Source organism: Ictidomys tridecemlineatus, unplaced genomic scaffold (genome assembly GCF_052094955.1).
Source record: "Ictidomys tridecemlineatus isolate mIctTri1 unplaced genomic scaffold, mIctTri1.hap1 Scaffold_736, whole genome shotgun sequence".
NCBI lineage: Eukaryota > Metazoa > Chordata > Mammalia > Rodentia > Sciuridae > Ictidomys > Ictidomys tridecemlineatus.
Window position 1 is genome coordinate 65209 of NW_027525327.1, and position 21736 is coordinate 86944.

Here is a 21736-nt window from a genome sequence, read left to right on the forward strand (position 1 = left end):
CACGCATGCCAGGCAAGCATGCTACCACTTGAGCTACATCCCCAGCCCATGGAGAATTTTAAATATAAATACACTAGTGTTTATTTTTAGATTCCTTCCAGTTTCAGTTTTTCCAATAAATTCAAGAATTATTAAATTCAATTTGTAATTTAAAATATTATCATTCAGTTTTAGAAAATAAATTCTATTTCACTTTCCATCATCTCTTTTTCTCAACATGCATTTAATAACTTTATTGATATATAATTGATATGCATTAAAGAAGCATATTTAATTATACAATTGAATGAGTCTGATTCATCTATCCATTTTGCCTTCTATTTATAGGTAGGGATAGATATAATATTTCTTTTTGATAACATCTAACTCATGTTGAGCATGGTTACATTTGAGTATTAAACTCAATAACAAGTTGAAAGCCAGCCTCAGCACCTTACGGAGGCTCTAAGCAACTTACTGAGACCCTGTCTCTAAATAAAATATTAAAAATGTTGGAATGTGTTTCAGTGCACCCTGAGTTTAATCTCTGGGGGGGGGGATTCTTTGAGTTATATTTTTCTTTCTTTTCTTCATTTTATATAACTTTATTTACCAAATATTAAATTTTATGCTCCCTTCTATTTGTAAAAAATTATTTTTAATTTAATTTGTTATATTTGAAATCAGAATGCATTACAATTCATATTACACATATAAAGTACAATTTTTTGTATCTCTGGTTGTAAACAAAGTAGAGTCACATCCTTCTTACATGTACTTAAGGTTATGATGACCATTGCATTCCACTATCTTTCATATCCCTATGCCCCCTCCCTTCCTCTCCCTCTCATTTTCCCCTCTAGATAGGGTAAAGGGGAAAAGGGCTTCCTTCTATTTCTTTCAAATTTTAATTAGGCTATTTATTCAGTTATGCACTTGTTTAGTATCAGAGCTCCAAACTCTGAAATTTTTTTTACATTGATCTTCCATCTTTTCTTGGAGTTCTTTATTAAATTTTTGGCATGATTTGTATGGCACAAAACATTATTTTGTAATTGTGATTTCATTCCTTATATTAATGTTTAATTTTTAAGTGACATTTTGTTTCTTTTATTCTTCTTTGTTTTATTCATTATGTTTACATCGCTGTGTCAATTCATTCCAAACTTTTGATCAATTTCAGGTTTCTGCTCTCACAATATTATATTTTATTAGAGGTAAATTCTCTGTCAAACACTGCTATTTTATCTCAGCATAGCAGGATGAACATAGAACCCTCTTCTCTGATAGCCACTCCTCTTAGAACCCATGCATTGTGGACTGGCATGGAAGAAGAGACTTTGCTACCATTGGTCTATAAGTCTATTTTGGTGGCAATACTATGCTATTTTTTGTTACTAATGGTCATAGTATAGTTTAAGGGTTGGTATAGTGATGCCACCTGCTTCATTTTTCTTGCTAAGAGTTGTTTTAACTACTCTGGATCTCTTAATTTTCTATATAAATTTCATAAATGGTTTTTCTACTTCTATAAGGAATAATATACGGATTTTGATTGGAAATGCATTAAATCTGTATAGTGTTTTTGGTAGTATGGTCACTTTGACAATTTTAATTCTGTCTGTCCAAGAACAAGGTAGATCTTTCCATCCTCTAAGGTCTTCTCTAATTTCTTTCTTTAGCATTCTGGGTTTTTAGTGTAGAGGTCTTTTACCTCTTTCATTGATTCCCAAGTATTTTATTTATTTTTTGATGCTATTGTAAATGGGTAGTTTTCATAAAGAGGATTTGTCACTGATATATAGAAATGCCTTTGATTTATGGGTGTTGATTTCGTTACTTTGCTAAATTTATTTACTAGTTCTAAAAGTTTTTTGTGGAATTTTTTTGGTATAGGTATAGAATCATATCATTAGCAAAAAGTGCTAATTTGAGTTCTTATTTACCTATCCATATCCCTTTAATTTATTTCATCTAATAACTCTGGGCACATCTAAGAACTGTGTTAAATCAAAGTGTTGAAAGAACTATGTTTAATCGAAGTGGCATCCCTGTCTTTTCCAGTTTTTAGAGGGAATTTTTTCAATTTTTCTCCATTTAGAATGATGTTGGCCTGGGGCTTAGCATAGTTATATTTAAGTTGATTGATGTGATGAATTACATATTAAAAATAAACACAAAAATTACACATAATAAATAAATAAAAGTATGTGTCTATCTACAACTAAAAATATTTTTTAAAAGCAATGTTTGTAGGAAATCTAAAGTCAAATTTGATCATGTATATTATTTCTCTTCTTCATTGTTATTTGTTACCCTACTAGTGAACATTATAACTTCAATACATTTGAATGTACTCTAATGTTCTAAAACTTTAATTGGAATAATTCTTCATCTCTTTATTTTCCCACTCTTAGATTATACTTGCTCCTCTTAACTCCTAGTCTCCCTCTTACATTATATTATGTGCTGCTAGTATAAGTACATCTCTTCTTTTTTTCTCCTTCATCTTGGTGTATATTATTTCTTTCCATCTTTACTTTCTTCTTTTCTTTCTTTTACCCAATTCTTCTTTTTGTCCTTTTCAGTCCTTGTTTAATGTTTTAGCAATTTATTATATTTAATAACTAATCTTTCAATCTGTCTCAGAACTCTATATTATACCTGGATAACATAACATTGAAGAACAATATCAACAAGTTTTTCACTTTTATTAAGGATAAATAGTACATGGCTTGATTCACAGTAACTGTAGTAAATAGGGTTCAATGTTTCCTCAAATGATTTTTAATTTGTTACACATGAAAACAGAATGCATTACAATTCATATTACACATATAGAGGATAATAAACACCACACATTGAATTCAGGTATCAGTATTGAGTTATTTGTCCAACCCAGGGCACTTAAGAGAAAGCTTACAAAGTCATCCTTTCCTTAATTGAAGAAGCAATAACTATCTCAATAGGGTAGATATGAAAGAAATATGAAGAAGACTTCAAATGGTCTATAGCACTTCAGCAACTGACTCCAATGAACAATGGTTGAGAAAATTTTAGAGAAAAATATTAAGAATTTTATAATTAAATTTGTTCAATGAGATAAAAGAAGATGTAAGGAGTAAAATTAAAAAACACCGAAAGAGTCAGATCAATACAATAGAGATGGAGATCTGAAAAAGAACCAAATGGAATACAAGTCAAAATTCTTTAGAAGAGACAAAGAAAATTACCTCATATTGGTTGAGGACATCATCCAAAAACAACATATACCAATTATAAATATTTATGCCTCAATAGTGCATCTATGTACATAAAAAACTCTTCTTGATATTAAGAATCAAATAGACCACAATTCAATAATACTAGGTGAAGTTAGCACAACTCTCTCACCACTAGTTTGACTATACTGACATAAACCTAGTGAAGATTGTACAGAACTAAAAAACACTCTGAATCAAATAGACCTAACAGATATCTGTAGAATATTTAATTCATCAATGATCAAATTCACTTTATCAATAGGACATGAAATATTTAATCACATTTTACATCCAAATCAAACTATAACAAATATAAAACTGAAGAGAATTTCTTGCAAACTGTCAGATTACATGCAATAAATTAGAAATCCATGACAAGATGAAAAATAAAAGCCTCTCTAATACTTGAAGATAAATTCACCTTTGAATAATAAATAAAGAAAAAATAATGGAACAAATAAAAATTCTTACAAACAAATGAGACTTGTGGTAGGACATAACAAGATACTTGGGACATAAAAAGTTTTAAAAGGAAAATTTGTAGCACTCTGCTCCAACATAAAAAAGATAGAACTATGAAAATCAATAACCTAACATTACTGCTTGAGATCTTAAAAAAAATACCAAAACTAAAACCATTTGAAGAAGAGAAATAATTAAAATTAGAGCCAAAATTGATAAAATTGAGAATAAAATTAATAAAACTGTCTTTTAAAAAATACACAAGACTTATAAACACTAAGACTAAATAACCAGAATAAAGAGAAGAAAAAAAAATTTTAATAAGTTGGAAGAGAAAATATCACCACAGACATGACTAAAATCCAAGCAATCTTAAGAAACTATAAAATTGATATGCCAATAATCTAGAAAATATTGGAGATATTAACAATTTCTTATAGACATATGGCATACACAAATAAGATATAGGAAATATAAACAGTTTGATATCAAGTAATAAAATTGAAGCAGCTGTCAAAAACCTTGCAACAAAAGTTCAGGACTAGATAGATTCTTAACTGAGCTCTATCAATGTAAAAAAAAAAAAATTCTTCTCACATTTTCCCATGAAGTATAAAAGAAGAGAACAGTGCCAACTCTTTCTATAAAGCTAATATCATGCTGATACCAAAACCAGGCAAAAATATAGCAAGGGAAGGAAATTTGAAGTAAATGCCTTTGATGAACATAGATGCAAAAATTCTTAATATAATATTGGCAGACTGCATACAAAAACACATCAAAATATTAACGCATGGCTGGGGCTGTAGCTCAGTGACATAATATTTGTCTAGCATTTGTGAGGCACTGGGTTTGATCCTTAGCATCACATAAAAATAAATAAAATCATTGTATTGTGTCCATTTGCAACTAAGAAATTAAAATTTGTTGTTGTTATTTTTGTATATGAACAGAATGCCTTTATTATACTTATTTTTATTTGAAGCTAAGGATCAAACCCAGTGCATCTTGCATGCTAGGCAAGTGCTCTACCTCTGATTCACAACCTTGCCCCCAACAGAAATATTTTTTTAAATGTTAGTGCATTATGATCAAGTGGGTTTCAGTCTAGAGATGCAAGGTTGGTTCAACATATACAAATCAGTAATTGTAATTTACTACATAAATAAAGTATGAACAAAAATCACATGATTTTCTTAATAGATCCAGAAAAAGTGTTTGAAAAAGTACATCTACCATTTATGTTTAAAACGTTAGAAAACTAGGAATATAAGGAAATTACCTCAAAATTCTAAAGCCTACATATGACAATCCAAGACCAACATCATACTAAATGGAGAAAAACTGAAAGCATTTCCTGTAAAAACAGAAACAAGAAAGAATGCCCAATCTGACCAGTACTATTCAACTTAGTGCTTGAAACTCTATCCAGAGCAATTAGGCAAGGGAAAAAAATTAAGAGAAAAATAATAGGAAAAGAAGAAATCAAATAGTCTGTTTGCTGATGACATGATTGTATATTTAGAAGACCCAAAATATTCTACAAAAAGATATCTAGAATGATCAATTTAGTAAAGTATCAGGATACAAGAACAACATAAATCAATCACTTTCATATACTGCTGTAATAAATAAGCCCCCAAAAATAAGAAAACTTTCCCATTGTATCACTCACAAATATTTGGGATTTAATCTAATGAAGTATATGAAGGACCTCTATAATGAAAACTCCCAAACACTGAAGAAAAAAATTGAAAAAGACCTTAGAATATGGAAAGATAGGCAGAATAACATGATCAAAATGTTCATCCTACCAAAAGCATAATTCAGGCTCAAAGAATTAGAAATATCTGTTCTAAAATTCACTTGGAAAAACAAGAAAACCAGAATAGCAAAAGAAATCCTGAGCAAAAAGGGCAATGTTGGGAGCATCACAATATTGAATCTAAAATCATACTAAAGGGCTATAAAAGTAAAAACAACATGGTACTGGCACAAAAATAGGCATGAAGACCAGTGAGATACAATAGAAAACACAGACAGAAACCCACAGTAATCTGTTTCTAGACAAAGGTTCCAAAAACACACATTGGATAAAAGACAGCCCCTTCAACAAATGATGCTGGGAAAACTGAAAATCCATGTATATAGTACAATGAAATTTAACTCCTCTTACCCTGCAAAAAACTCAAATTGAATCAAACACCTGGGAATTAGAACAGAAATATTGCAACTGCAAGAGGAAAATGTAGGCCCAACACTCCAATATGTCAACACAGGATGCAACTTTCTTAACAAGACTCCTAGAAGGTCTAGAAATAAAATTCAACAGGTGGATGGTATCAAATTAAAAAGCTTCTGCACAGGGCTGGGGCTGTTTCTCAGCTGTAAATTGCTTGCCTAGCACGTGCAAGGCTCTGGGTTCAATCTTCAGCACCACATAAAAATAAATAAATAAAATAAAGATATTGTGTCCAACTACAAATATATATGATTCTGCACAGTAAAGGAACAAAATCATTAAGAAAGAGCCAAAAGAATGGAAGAAATCTTCACTTTCTGCTCTTCAGGTAGGATGGTAATATCCAGAATATAGAAAAAAAACCACTTAATAGCAAAAAACAAAAGACCCAATTAATAAATGGGTAGAACTAAATGACACTTATCAAAAGAAGAAGTGCAAAAAACATATGCATGAAAAAATGTTAAACATCTCTAAGAATTAGACAAATACAAATCAAAACTACACTGAGATATTGCACCCCAATCAGAATGGTAATTATCAAAAATACTAGCAATAGGAGCTGAGGCTGTGGCTCAGAGGTAGAGCACTCACCTACCATGCATGAGGCAGTGGGTACGATCCTCAGTACCACATAAAAATAAAATAAAAATATTGTATCCACCTATACCTAAAAATAAATATTTTTAAAAATACTAGCAACAATAAATGTTGACCAGGATGTGGGGGAAATGATACACTCACAATTGCTGGTGAGACTGCAAATTGGTACAACCACTATGGAAATCAGTATGGAGATTTCTTCAGAAAACTTGGAATGGAACAACCATTTGATTCATTTATCACACTCCTTGATTTATATAAAAAGGACATTAAATCAGCATACTACAGTGATGCAGCCACATCAATGTTTATAGCAGCTCAATTCACAATAGCTAAACTTTGAAGCCAACCTAAGTGCCCTTCAACAGATGAATAGATAAAGAAAATGTCATATATATATTAAAAATGGAATGTTACTCACCCTTAAAGAAGAATGAAATTTTAGAATCTTTCAATAATAGGATAGAGATGGAAAATATCATGCTAAATGAAATAAGCAAATCTCAAAAAATCAAAGGCTGAATGTTTTCTCTGATATGCTAATGAACTCTCAATAAGGAGGGGGATAGAAGTAATTCAGATTAGACAAAGGCAATGAAAGGAAGGGAGGGGAAATAGAAATAGGAAATATAGTAGAATGAATTGGACATTACTATCCTATGTGCATATGTCATTACATGACCAATGTAATTCTACTTCATGTACAACCAGAAGAATAAGAGGTTATACTCTCTCTCTCTCTCTCTCTCTCTCTCTCTCTCTCTCTATATATATATATATATATATATATATATAATATGTAAAAATACATTGATCATGTGTGAGGCACTGGGTTTGATCCTAAGCACCACATAAATAAATAAATAAATTAAATAAAATAAATAAAAATATAATGACATCAATTCATAAATATAGATTCATTGATATCATTTTAACGTATAAATTTTGATACATATTAACCAATATCAATTTATTAATATAGATTGATATACACTTGATATATCTTAGTTTAAATAGATTCATTGATATTTCATAGATACAGATTCATTGATTTCTATTAATCAAAATAGATTCATTGATATTTTATTGATGTAGATTCATCAATAAAGGTTAATCAATGTCAATTGACAGATATTGATTCATTGACTTAAATTCATTGATATCAATTCATCAATTAGATCCATCAATGTGAATTCATATATTTCAAGTCATTGATTTAAATTCACTAATATGGATTCATTGGTTTAGATTCATAATGTGGATTCATTGATAGCACTTCATCGATATTGGATTATTTATATAGATTCATTGATGTAAAATTATTGATATTGATTTATCAATTCAGAAAGGGGGAAAATTTAAGTGACTGATTATCAGCCTTTAAAGATTCAACCTCACTAATGAAATAGATACATGAGCTGGGCATGAGGATGCACATCTGTAGTAATAGTGACTCTGGAGGTCAAGGCAGGAGGATAGCAAGTTCAAGCCCAGCCTGGGCAATTTAGCAAGGCTCTGACTCTCAAATGCTTTTACCTAATTCTGACCATAGGGCAACCAGTGTGAGAGAACTGGTATAAAACTGACTTTTGTCATTGTTTACACCTGGAGCATGGGCTCTGTGAACTTCAGGGATCTCTGAACTCTCAGGCAATTTAAACATGTGTTTGTGTTTATGGGCTTCGTTTTCTTTTCTTTTTTGTTTTTTGGGAGATCACCTGAAGGTTTCAAAAGGGGTCTAAGATTCATGATTATAAGATTATTTAAGGGGTATGGAAAAGTTGAATACACCCATGTCAGTTAAAGCTTGAGGATCATGAAATTAAAGATGTGCCTTTGAAGTATTTTACTTTGGAAGAGAATCGAGTAAGGTCTGCCTGGAGAGTTATAGCAAAAGTAGACAGGAAACCTGGACAATAGCTGATAATTGGATTCAGAAAGGCCCACAATATAAAATAGGGTAACATTCAATTATATAGAATATTTAAAAATATTAAAAGTTACTTAGCAAAATAAAAGGTTTTTTCTCATTCACATAAAGATCAGTGTGGAAATTCCTAGAGAGTAAGTAGGCAGTTTTTTCTGCCATCATTCAGAGAACCAGGCTCCTTGCATCCTGCCTCTGTCTTCTTGTATGGCCTTGGAGCCCTCTATTAGAACCCTGTATCTAGACAATCCATAGGGGAAGAGAGAGAGGGTGTGGGGTCAAACAAAGGAAGGACATCATTTCTGCCCACATTCCTTTAGATGGATTTCAGTGACAAGACCAAATCTAACTGTAAGGGAAGTTAGAACATGTAGTCTAACTCTACCCTCACAAAGCAGAAGAAATGAGTTTTGGTTAACACATAGCATCTCTACCCACTTAAATGAAACAACAGCATCAGGAAGCAGCTGGAGGTAAAAAAAAGACACTCTGCTTTAAACACCAAAATAAAGTCCAATGTCATAGGCAGACAAGATAGTCCACCGATGAGGCAGAGTAGGCAGGCTTATAAGAATAGGAAAATGTACAAAGGACAGGATGGTCACAGTGACATTACAACCTATGAGCAAAGTGCTCAGAGTTTTAGGCATGGAGGAAGGAGGAGTTTTGGGAATCAGTCACAACTAGTGGAGACCTAGTGACCCAATAGGTATTTAGGAGGTTTTGGAGTAGGAGTGGGAAATAGAAACAAGGTAAAGCAGGAGCTGGGATGGAATAACCCACACTCTGGGAAGATCACAGACATGGGGAACAGAGCACAAGTGTGGATAGTCAGGACAGGTTATTTGTGAGATGTCTTATTCAAGAATAGCATGTCAGACAGGAGCTGGTCAAGTTCCTTTTTCCCAGGATCAGCATCAGTCCTGGAATAATACAGAGCCTCTTGACAGGATTCAGCTGTAAGGAGAGGCATAAGGGAACAGGTAAGACCTGACATAATCCATCAAGTGTTACAGTAAGTTTTCTCAGTTTCTTGGTCACCAACAATAGCCCTAACTAACCCTAACTTCCTCCCAAATGTCCTGGAATGAAACAGCATTATTGAGTCCGTTCAAACCCTCTAGGGCACAAAGCAAATGCCCATTAAGAGGATGTAGGACCTGGGTGGTTTATTTTCTTAGAAGAAACAACAATAAAAATAATGTTCAATATGTGCAAGCACAATTCTTGGGCTTTTGACATGTTTAAGCATTTAATCTTGATTAAAAACCTATGATTAAGGTTCCTTTATTACCCCATGATTACAGATTAAACAGTGAGCAATGGAGTTTTAAGTGGCTTATCAAAGCAAGCATTAGAGCTGGGATTCAAAGAGAACTGACTCCAGAGTGGATGATCTTAGAAAGGCCACATTTGACCAAAGTTTCATGGAAACTTTTACTCATTCAGTGGATAAAGATGCACCCTGAAACTCTTTCCCAAGTGTCTGATCTAATATTTTGTTTTCAGAAACCTACCCCATCCTTGGGCAATGAGGACTGAGTCTCCCACTTCCAAGAATAAGACATTAACAGTTTCCTAATGAGGCCATACTCTCAAATAATGTAAGCTATCTGCACTAAAACATTCTGAAGTAAAATATGTCACAAGGAATGATTGCAGAAAGTCAGGGTTAGAATAAATTTCAGACCGATCTACTTGCAGTAGGAAACCACCTTACTCAGCATAACTGAGTCAAGAGGATTATGACTCAGAAACTTCTGACAGTGATACAACTGCTTTAGTTCTTAAATGGCTAAGGGACAATGTTAAAAGGGCTCAACTTCATAGAATTTCATTTTTATAAATTGAGGAGTCTAGTATCTTGTCTAGCTAATAAAGAATTATATACTAATCTATCCATTTATCTGTCCATGTGTTTATTCATTTGCTAAAATATTCACTCACTCAAAAATATCTACTGAACCAAATCTTGTACTAAATCCTATGTGTTTTTAATTCTTTCAAGGGGGATTCTTCCTTATACCTCATTTTTGAGATTTCGATAAGCTCAGAGCTGGGATACCATCATATATTAATAAAGTTTATATTAAATATGTTTCAGGAATCATAATCAGGTCATTAATTATGGCACTGTTTGAAGGTTCCTGCCACTAATCCAAAGTAAAGAATTCACCTTTTACTTTGGAATTCTAAGAGGATTTTTTAGAACCTAATTATGCTCCAAGATATCTTTTCCATACCACATGCTTAGTTTCAAACCAAACATGAATAATGTTTAATCAACAGTATGTTTTTTTCAAAACCAAATAAGTACTCAGTTTTCTTTTTTAAGTTTTTTTTAATCTTTTAAAAAGATTATTATTATTATTTTGTTTTCTTATTTTCATGTGGTGTTGTGGATCAAATCCAGTACCTCACATATGTGAGACAATCCTCTGCCACTGAACTACAGCCCCAGTCTCAGTACTCAGTTTTCTACAAACAGGGTCTATAAGAGTTGTAAGGTTCTTGCTGTCCTCAGTGAAAAGTGCATCACCCATGACAAAGACATGTATTCTGAGTTAGCACCCTAGTCTTACAGAAGAGTAGGAAAAAGGCCTAAAGAATGTCTCATGGCCTGGAATACTGACTGGCTTGAAAAGCTATTTATTATCTGGTCATCAAAGTTATATGCATAGCCATGAAGAAGTCACTTAGCTAGCAGCATGTCAATCATTCAAAGACTGGAAAAACAGAATTCCAGAATGATATTTCCATTTTGGTTTTCCAAGTTATATGGTTCTAATGGATGATCTTCTAATGTTACATGATTTACTTGTTTTCCACTGGAGACCATGCACACCACAGTGTTGACACAGCCAATTTTTACTTGGGCTAAAATTGATGGAAAAATAAAACTTTTCTATCAGTTTAGAAAAGAGCAACTCATTGCTCTTGACTAGATTATTTAAACAATCAAAGCAAGGTGACAACTCTTCTTCTTAGGTACTTGAGCCACTGTCAGTAGAAATATGTTTTTTTTTTATTATAGTATATACTTACTTAGAATCCTGAAACTGAACTCAGACTTTCTCCTCATGTGCAAGAACACTGTAAGACAAAACTGGCTGAAAAGAGGCAAGACAATATCTCTAGGCCTTTTCCCTGCTCTCTTGCTAGCCTAGAGCTAGAGCAAAGGCATCCAGTTAGTTCTGCAGAGGGGCTCTGGGTCAATGTTTTTGTGGGAACAACCTCTCCAGGGAGAGGTTGGAAACTTGCAGGAGCAGTTTATGGTCATCATAATATCTGAGGTTGCCAAAGGAACATACTGCTGAATTGTTTTTTTTTCTTTTTTTTTTTTTTGGTACCAGAGATTGAACCCAGGGTCCTTTAAATACTGAGCCACATTACCAGTCCTTTTTATTATTATTATTATTATTTTTATTTTGAGACAAAGTCTTGGTAAGTTGCTTATGGCCTCTTTAATTTGCTAAGGCTGGCATGAACTTGAGATTCTTCTGCCTTAACCTCCTGTACCACCATATCTGCTTGAGATTTATGTAGGTGAAAGCATCAGATTTTTATCATTTCCTGAGTCTATATAACATCTCTGACTTACACATTAAGAATCATTTGCATGGTGTAGACATACACTGAGTATACTAGCTTTAGTTCTATCATCCACTGGCATCCTTCCTTATTTTTTGTCTTTTGCACATGGAATAGCTTCTAACATTCTTACTTGTCTCACATTCAATATTTTCATTATCTGAGTAAGCATCTGACAATTTTTATATCTTTTCTCATAAAGATGTGCATAATTGTTATATTGAAAGTCATATTATTAAAAATTGCTTTCTTCTTATTTCTCCAGCCTCAAAGTAGTCTCTGAAGCAAGATTTATCTGTCCTATAATAAACTTTATGCTCACTCCTCCTGCCCATACCTGTTGTTTTTTGTTTTGTTTTGTTTTTAAATATTGTTAAATTCTGAGAAATGCTAGCATTGTTATTGTGTAACAGGTAGCTTACAAAAATCTACCTGGGCTTAAAGGAATAAAACAATTTAGTAATATTACTGAGGTAAAATAAAATTTGAAACCATAATATATAAAAACTGTATATTTATTTTATATAAAGAATCCAAGGATAACTTCTTCCAGAAGAGCCTTAAATTTATATTTCTTCAAAGAATTTGGAAAATCATTGTTATGCTGATCTCACTCTGAAGTTTAATCTATATAATATACCATATTTTTTTAGTTAACATGCATATTTTTGTCTACAAGTTTTGCTTAATTTCTGATTAAGTTTAATTTAATGGGCATAGTCCCTAATAGTACTACATTTTTAACAGCTTTTGAAAGCAGTATGGATAAAAAAATCTAAAATATCTAAAATGAGCCATATACAGATACAATCAAGCCTTGAAACATCTTAATATTGATTTCAATTATGCAGATAATTTACACAATAAACGTTTTTTGGCTTTAGTCTTGTACTTTTGCCTAGTCGTGTAATTCAAGTAGAAAAATAATTATTGTTATATAAGGTGTAGAAAACTTGCACATATTCTGGAATATGAATTTGTGAGAAATTTTTGGCTATGATTTGAGAGACTTTTACTAACTACCTGTGCCCTTCCTTCTACTCAGCAAGTCTATTCATCTAGAGTCACGCTCACACAGTAGCTTGAAAATACATGTTCAAGTCTTTATTGTAACTTTGTTTATAATAAAAGAAAATTGTTAAAAACATGAACCTACCCTCAATTATATATAATTAAGGCAATGCATGTTCTTTATTCCAATCTTAACTTTTTACCCTACTCAAGTAATTGTCCTCAAGGCCTTCTCTCCATGCAGTGCCTCAGAGGGAATATGAGCCAGGTCAGCAAAGTCACACACATCAAGAGTTTGACCCAGGGCTCAGGTGTCTGAATCTTCTCATCTTCAGAAAAATGGGCTTTTAGAAATCTTCCATGCCACCTTATCTTAATGAGAAAGATTTTCTTGAGCTCATTCCTGCCTTAAATATCATTTGAAACTTTTTCATGCCATCTATTCACAGAGAGTAGAGAATACATCAGGCCTTGATTCTTACCTGTGTGTATTAATTCTATTTCAGAGATATCCAGGTCCTAGTATAAGTGTGCTAACCTGGTTTTAATTATACCAGGTGTTGAACAGAGGCTCTGAAATTACTTGCCAGGTTTGCATCCTGGGAAAACACAGTGATCACCTGTGGCAGTTTCCCTGAATGGTGAAATCACACTTGTACAGCTTGGTTCTATATCCCACCAAGCTCAGATTCAGGATTCAGTAAATAGAAGAAATGCAAGGCATGGTAGAAATATGGGCCATCTTTTATTCAGAGGCAGCCATAGCAATAAGCCTGTCTCCCCGACCCTTCAGCTTCAGCCCCTAGCCAGTTCCATTTTAGCCCCTCCTCACACCCATTTCCATAGGCCTCTTTTATATGCAGTCGAAACAAAGAAGGTACACTGCCAACAGGTTACATGGGGTGGGTGAGGGATGCTTTCAAGTTCATGTTTATGACCTTGAGTCTATATGCTGAATCACAGTGTTTCTGACCTTGACTAATCACATAACATAGCCCACCAGAATTCTCAGTGAGGCAGCCTAAATATAGTCATTTCTGGCTTGCCCTCAAAATCTACCTTTTTAGGATACCTTAATGTATAATCTACACATCTGAAGTCTTCTGTAATGATCCCTTTGCAAGGAGAGCAGAACCCTGTATTCAAAACAACATGACCTGCAACAAAATACAACTTAAAGACAAGCCCCATCCTTTATGATTACTAAAAGTAATTGCCAATTTCATCCCATTCTGAGATGACAATTAAAGTCTTTCCAGCCATGTTCAATTGTTCAGGAATAGACTTGATTCATCAGGGCTGTTCAGCAAAGCTTACAAGCATTTCAGTTCATACCCAGAAGGAATCTCTGGTATACGTGTTTACAGTTCACAGTGGTGTTGGTGAGGATACACCTACAGATGAAAGAACAAAGCAGTTACAAGCATTAGCACAGGTAAAGCACATGCATCTGGGAAAATCCATGCCAGCTTTGAGTCCTGGGAAAGCACAGTGGCTGGCTATGGCAGTTTCCCTTATGGTGATATCACACTTGTACAGCTTGGTCCTGTACCCCAGCAAGCTCAGTGTGCATCAGCACCAGGGAACTCATAATTGGTCAAATGGAAATAACAAATATGCACTTTAAAATTTGTGTCCCATCTCTGATACCTGGAACAAGTCATCCAGGGGGAGGGGCTTCATTTGTTATCTATGGCATTACAAGGAAATCACACTTCAAACATGTTCCCTCTGGGGCTAACAGGGCTACCCAGTGAAGGTGGGAGAACTTTTCTGTCCAGAGTAATGTCCAATCAACAATCTGCCCCCTAGTTATTCCAGTGGGAGCAGGCAAAAGAACATTCCCTCATTTCCCAAACCCAGTCTTAAGTTCAACATCCTTTGTTGTTACCTGGATGCATTTTGGTGTTGCTGTGTGACACAGCAAAGCTTTCACATAGCTGTTCCTCCTCACTGGGGACTCTCATTCAGAGCTTTCACAGCTAACCATAGGCACTGTGCCCACCCCCTTTGTGGAAGGTGTGTTGTCTGCAGACCTAAGTTCTTGCTTAAGCAACCCATTATATCTCTCTATCGTTCCTGCAGCCTGTGGGTGACATGGAACCTACAGCTTCCATTGAATCTGAGTTGCCCATCACTATACATCCTGACCTGTAAAATGTGTACCTTAGTCACTTTCTATTGTGATGTGCTGGTTATACAAGGCTGATAACACAGTTTGCAAATCATAGTGCACTGACTTGCTTGAAAACTGGGTCAGGCAAACAACATACCTGTGGTCATATTCACTGCTGCCAAGGTGAACAATACAGGGTGATTGTCAACATACCATTGTGTTAAAATGATGTTTCTCCAAAATACCTAGCAATCTGGAAATCCAAAGCATAGTGAGTGTGTACACTCTTGAGCTTAAACCACACATGCCTGGTAAGCCTCTACCAGGGCACCTCATTTTAAAGGCATACCCCACTCTTTGACTACATTCCACATCATCTTCATACCTGCGTATTGAAGGCAGCGATGCAACTAAGCCACCAAGTTGGTGGGAGGCATTCACTCTAACTACTACACCCTAGCCAAAGCATCTGCTTCATCATTTCCTGAGCTAGTCATGGGGGGCATGACCCATAATGTGCCCCACAGTGACCTCTTCTTGGTGGCTTAGCTCCCAAGGCTCTTGACACAGAACTTTTACCTAATACACAGCACAACTATCAGTACATATCACTATGGGGAACGCTTCATTTGCTTTCACCATTTAGCTCAGCTCACTGGCTTCCTTGTCTTACACCTATATCAAACCAGACAGTGCCTGTTTCTGACTTCAGAGCCACTGCCAGCCACACAGGCAATTGTCCATGACTGGAATCGTTAGTTTAACAAACACTGAAGTGTATGGATGCCTTACTTCTGAGGTATGGGCTTGTTTCTGGTTCACCTACATAGGTAATAGGCCCTAGCACCTCTCTCTTTCTTGGCTCATGCCAGATCCTAATACACTTGGGCTCTTTTGGCACTGGCTGGCTCCTGGCAAATTTGGGTTCTCTGGTGCCTTCCAGGTTCTAGTATACAGTGCTCTCCTGGCTCGTGGTGGCCTCCAGTACATCTAAATCTGAAGTTTGTGAAGGATCCATAACATGTAGCACATGGGGTGTCTTGCCCTTGTCGGCCAGCAGCACCTTTAAATCTCACAGGCATAATAACAAATTGACCAGGGGCTTTTCCCAAGTCCACCATCTCCACTTGACTACTTGGGCCAGCTCAACTTGAACTTGACTACTGGGCCAGCCCTGCTGGCAGCTGCCCATCAGAGCCATCAGCTGCACTGTTTTATTTTTCTCTTTGACCACTGGCTGGGCTTGCAGGTGTTAACCTTCCTCCTCCTACTGGGACTCCATCAGCATGATGGGGGAGGCTGAGGGGTATTTTCAAGGTATGCAGATCCTCTTCTGCCAACCATACTCTGGTTCTCAAGGCTTCTTCCTTATGTTGTGATTTCTTCTTCTTGGCAGTCTCTGGTAAAGCTGCATCAGTGTTTGCTCTCAGAGCTATAAGACACATTTACCCCATGGCCCCAGCAGCTGTGCATGTAGCTCCTCAGGCTATTAATCTGTCTCACTGGCACCACCACTGCCACCTTTGTCCTTGGCCATGGGCTGGCACCTGGGCACCACTGCTCAGTTCAGTCTGCTCCAGCAGGACCACATTCACTGCAGGGTAATCAGAAGCCTTCTCTATGCTCACAAGGGACCTATTCACCATATCCCAACTCTACACAGGAATTTGTGCTAATAGGACCTTGGCAACTGAGTGCTACATGGTGCTCATTAGCCACAGGTCCCTCCTGTCCACAAAGGTTAAATCATCTCTCACCTATGGAACATCCTGCCAATTATTATGTGGGGGCTCAGACCCAGGAAACAGATTTAGCAGTTAGAAGAAGATGTAAGACATGGTAGGAATATTGGTCATCCTTTATTCAGAGGCAGCCATAGCCATTAGCCAGCTTCAGCCTCAGCCCCTAGCCAGTTCCATTTTAGCCCCTCCTCACTATCATTTCCATAGGCCCTTTTTGTATGCACTTCAAACAAAGTAGTCACACTGCCAACAGGTTACATAAGGGGATAGGGGTACATGTTTTGCTCCCTGCGACAAGGGTACATGGGAGACAGGCAGGACCAGCCTGTCATCTCCAAGGGGGAGTGAGAGGCTAAGGGTCGTGAACCAGTCCCCACCCCAAGATTGGAAAAAAACCGCACTGTAGCGAGAACCAATAGGGTGCAGTTACCATACTATCAATAGGGGCCTAGGCAGATTTCAGGTTAAACAGGTGGGTCTAAGGTCAAAAGCCAGTGGATTTGTAACCGATGTGATTCTGAAATCTGTATACAGGATAAAAATGGGAGTTCATAACCCACTTGAATCAAATGTTTGAAATATGATATGTCAAGAACTATGTAATGTTTTGAAAAACCAACAATAAAAATTAAAAAAAAAAAGCCTGCGCTCTCAGATTAAAAGCCCACATGCGCCAATACAGTCTGGTCACTTATACAGAAATACTGTGGAAGAACCCATGAGGCCACCTCAACCAACACCCAATAATGGCCACACTCCCAAAGGAGGTAAAATGTTCCAACATACATGCTCACAATTCATGTTTATAACCTTGAGTCTATACCCTAAATCTTATTCCTGGGTCAGAGTCCTTGCACAACTGTAGGGCACAGTTAAAACAAGATTGTTTGCTTTGCAGCTTCATTACCTAGCTGGTGAAGTGTCTGTGGTGACAGGACAGGAACGAGGTGTGGTCTGAACTGAGATCAGACACTGGTGTTTTAATTTCTGTTTTACTTTTGTCTTTTTAAAGTTAATCAGACATTCCTGTACCTAAAGTACAGGTATGGGAGTGGCTTCATAGAAATTTTTTATGTAATCCCTTGCACACACACACATACATACTTGACTAGTTTGGTGATAAGCATCAGTAATTTCCACCCATCCTCACTGACCTAAGCATAATAAAGACATAAAAAATCCTCACTTTTCTGACAAAGAAGATATAGTTCTGTTTGGCAACTGTGCACTAAGTCATTTATTTACCATTGACCATTTTGAGACTTCAAAATTTAACTCTGGGTCCTAATATTATGAGCCAGGCTAACTGGGCAATGACCAAACAAACTCCATCTTGCCTTGATACTCCACTCATGTAAGAAATGCTTCTCCCATGGAAAGCCCAGCCTCTGTACCCACCAAGAGTTGCTGAGCATAGCATGTTTGGCAACACAAAATGGCAATTCTTATACAATGTAAAAGTGTTCTCTCTTTGGTTTCCATTGTTTCTTGGACAATATCTGAGGTTGATTGGGTAGATGTTAGTAACCATTCTTTAAATTGTACTCACCTATGGATGTTTTGGCCCACTCCCTTTTCTGCTTATGATTTTGGATGTCATGACATTTGTTTATCGTTTTGGATCATAGCAACAGCCACTTATGTGTTAATATGATTTTGGACTATAAGAAAGTGTACTAAAACCCTGGGAGGAGGTCAAAGGTTGTAGACTTGCAGCCTACCTTTTGACCCACAAGCTGGTGGATCTGGAATGCTGACTGGTGAATAAAGTTTCCATCTCCTGCTTTAAGATCGACTCAGTGATTTATTGTAATCTCTCCTTAGCACTAATGACTTTTGAGAGGTTGTATAGCTGCTAGAAGTTAAATAATATTCAACAGTTCAGTAATGTGCTGTGAAGCTTACCACTTTGGTGTTTTTTTTTTCCTATGAGTAATACACTTATATATGGAAACTTAATTTTTCATTATTATACTATTACTAATTGATTAATTGATTGTACAGCCATTGTAAAAACAAAGAGTAGAGATCCATTTTAACCCCCAAAAGAAAAAAGAAAGAAGAAACTTTGTGTGTATGTGTATGTGTGTGTGTGTGTGTGTGCGCCCGCATGCATGTGCAGAGATGTAGCTCAGTGGAAGAGTGCTTGCCTATCAGGCAAGAGGCTCTGTGTTCAATCCCAGCAGCAAGAGAGAAAACAGTGAGTGGTGAACAAAACACCTGTGTACTGAGCACAACCAACATGTTCTTAATGTTGTAAGTGTTCTGTATATGTTGCTGAATTTAATTGAAAACTCATTTAGTGCAAGAGAAAAGCAATTATTTATAAATAGATTGCTTGAGTTGTATTGGACTTACAGAGCTTGTGAGCTCAAAAAATAGTTGTGAGAAGCTGGATACACTGGTCCACATACCTGTAGTCCCAGCTACTTGGGAAGTTGAGGCAGGAGGATCACTTGAGTTTAGGAGTTGGAGGCAAGTTTGAGCAACACACTGAGACCCCCTTTCAAAGATATACTTTTTAAAATACATTCATGTAAAACATTGGAGATTTGTCATTTTGCCTTGGTCCCCCTTCCTCTCAGCTGGGTGACCATGGGAGCATATGTGATCAGCATGGATACAGCCACTCTGAACTTGACTCTTTTCTTAGGAGCACATACTTAACTTCATAATCCTTAGCCCACCTACCCCACATTATTTCAACCAGTTGGTAAAAGTGTCATGTACGATTAACCCTTAAATCCTCTGGGTAAGAATCAGAAAGCTGGGGCACAGGAGGTTTATATCTATAACCTGGGTCTACTGATATTTTTTTTTCATTTTACATTTATTGCTAAAATGTAGATAAAATTTTCAAGAAATTCTTTAAAGGCAAAATAAAGCAACATTATCTGTTCAACAAATATGAAGGAAACACCAGGTCCAGACATGTTGCTAGGTCCCTTTCACTAAAATGGTGAGTTGAAAATAGGTTTAGTCTCTCATCATTTACAGTCTAGTGGAGGAGACATCTAGATCAACTGTCAAATGAGATTATCAGCATTGGGAATACCCTTATATGGGTATTACCCAATTAGAATCCCATCATTCATTGAATGCACATTATTTCACAGGAGCATTGTCTAAAAATGCAATGGGAAAAAGGATTTGACAAAATATAGCACAACTTCATGTTCAAAATGCTAGAAAACCTAGGGATAGTAGGAACACACTTCAACATTGTAAAAGCTATATTTGCTGAACCCAAGACCAGCATAATTCTAAATGGAGAAAAATTTAAAGTATTCCTTCTACAAACTAGAACAAGGATGTTCTCTTTTACCACTTCTATTCAACATCATCTTTGAAAGTGTAGCCAGAGCAATTAACAAAAGAGATAAATTAAAGGGATACAAGTAGGAAAAAAAAACTATAACTATTTGTTGATCACATGATTATATAACTAGAAGATCCAAAAAATTCCAACAGACAACTTCTAGAACTAATAAATTAATTCATCCAAGTAGCAGGATATCAAATCAACACCCATAAATCAAATGCATTCTTATATGTCAACAATGAGTTCACTGAAGGAGAAATTAGAAAAACTTCTCCATTCACAATAGCCTCAAAAAATAAAATACCTGGGAATCAATCTAATAAAAGAGGTGAAAGACCTCTACAATGAAAACTACAAAACACTAAAGAAAGAATTTGAAGAAAACCTCAGGAGATGGAAAGATCTCTCATGCTCCTGAATAGGCAGAATTAATATTGTCAAAATGGCCATACTACCAAAAAGTGTTATACAGATTTAATGCAATTCCTATGAAAATCCCAATGACATTCTTCATAGAAATAGAAAAAGCAATCATAAAATTTATTTGGAAAAATGACAGACACAGAATAGATAAAGCAATCCTTAGCAAATAAAGTGAAGCAGGAAGCATAAAATACCAGACATTATACTACAGAGCTATAGTACTTAAAATGGCATGGTATTAGCACCAAAATAAACTTGTCAATCAATTATACAGAATAGAGGACATAGAGACAAACCCACATAAATACAGTTATCACATACTAGACAAGGGTTCCAAAAACATTCACTGGAGAAAAGATAGCCTATTCAACAAATGGTGCTGATAAAACTGGAAATTCATATGTAGCAAAATGAAATTAAACCTATGTCTCTCACCCTGCAAAAAATCAACTCAAAGTGGATCAAAGACTTAGGCACTAGTACAGAGAATCTGTACCTAATAGATGAAAAAATAGATCCAAATCTTCACCATGTCAGCCTAGGATCTGACATCCTTTTTTTTTTTTTTTTGAGAGAGAAGAGAGAAAGAGAATTTTCAATATTTATTTTCTAGTTCTCGGCAGACACAACATTCTTGTTGGTATGTGGTGCTGAGGATCGAACCGGGGCCACATGCATGCCAGGCGAGTGCGCTAACACTTGAGTCACATCCCCAGCCCGGATCTGACATCCTTAATAAGACTCCTAAGTGCAGGATGTAAAATCAAGAATCAATAAATGGGATGAATTCAAATTAAAAACTTCTTCTCAGCAAAGAATCAATTAATAATGCAAGGAGAGAGCCTACAGATTAGGAGAAAATCTTTACAACATACACCTTCGATAAAGCATTAGCCTCTAGGATATAAAAGAACTCAAAAAAACTTACCACCAAAAAAAAAAAATAACCCAATCAATAAATGGGCTAAGGAGCTCAACAGACACTTCACAGAAGAAATATAATTGATTATCAATTATATAAAAAAGTGTTCCACATCTCTAGCAATTAGAGAAAT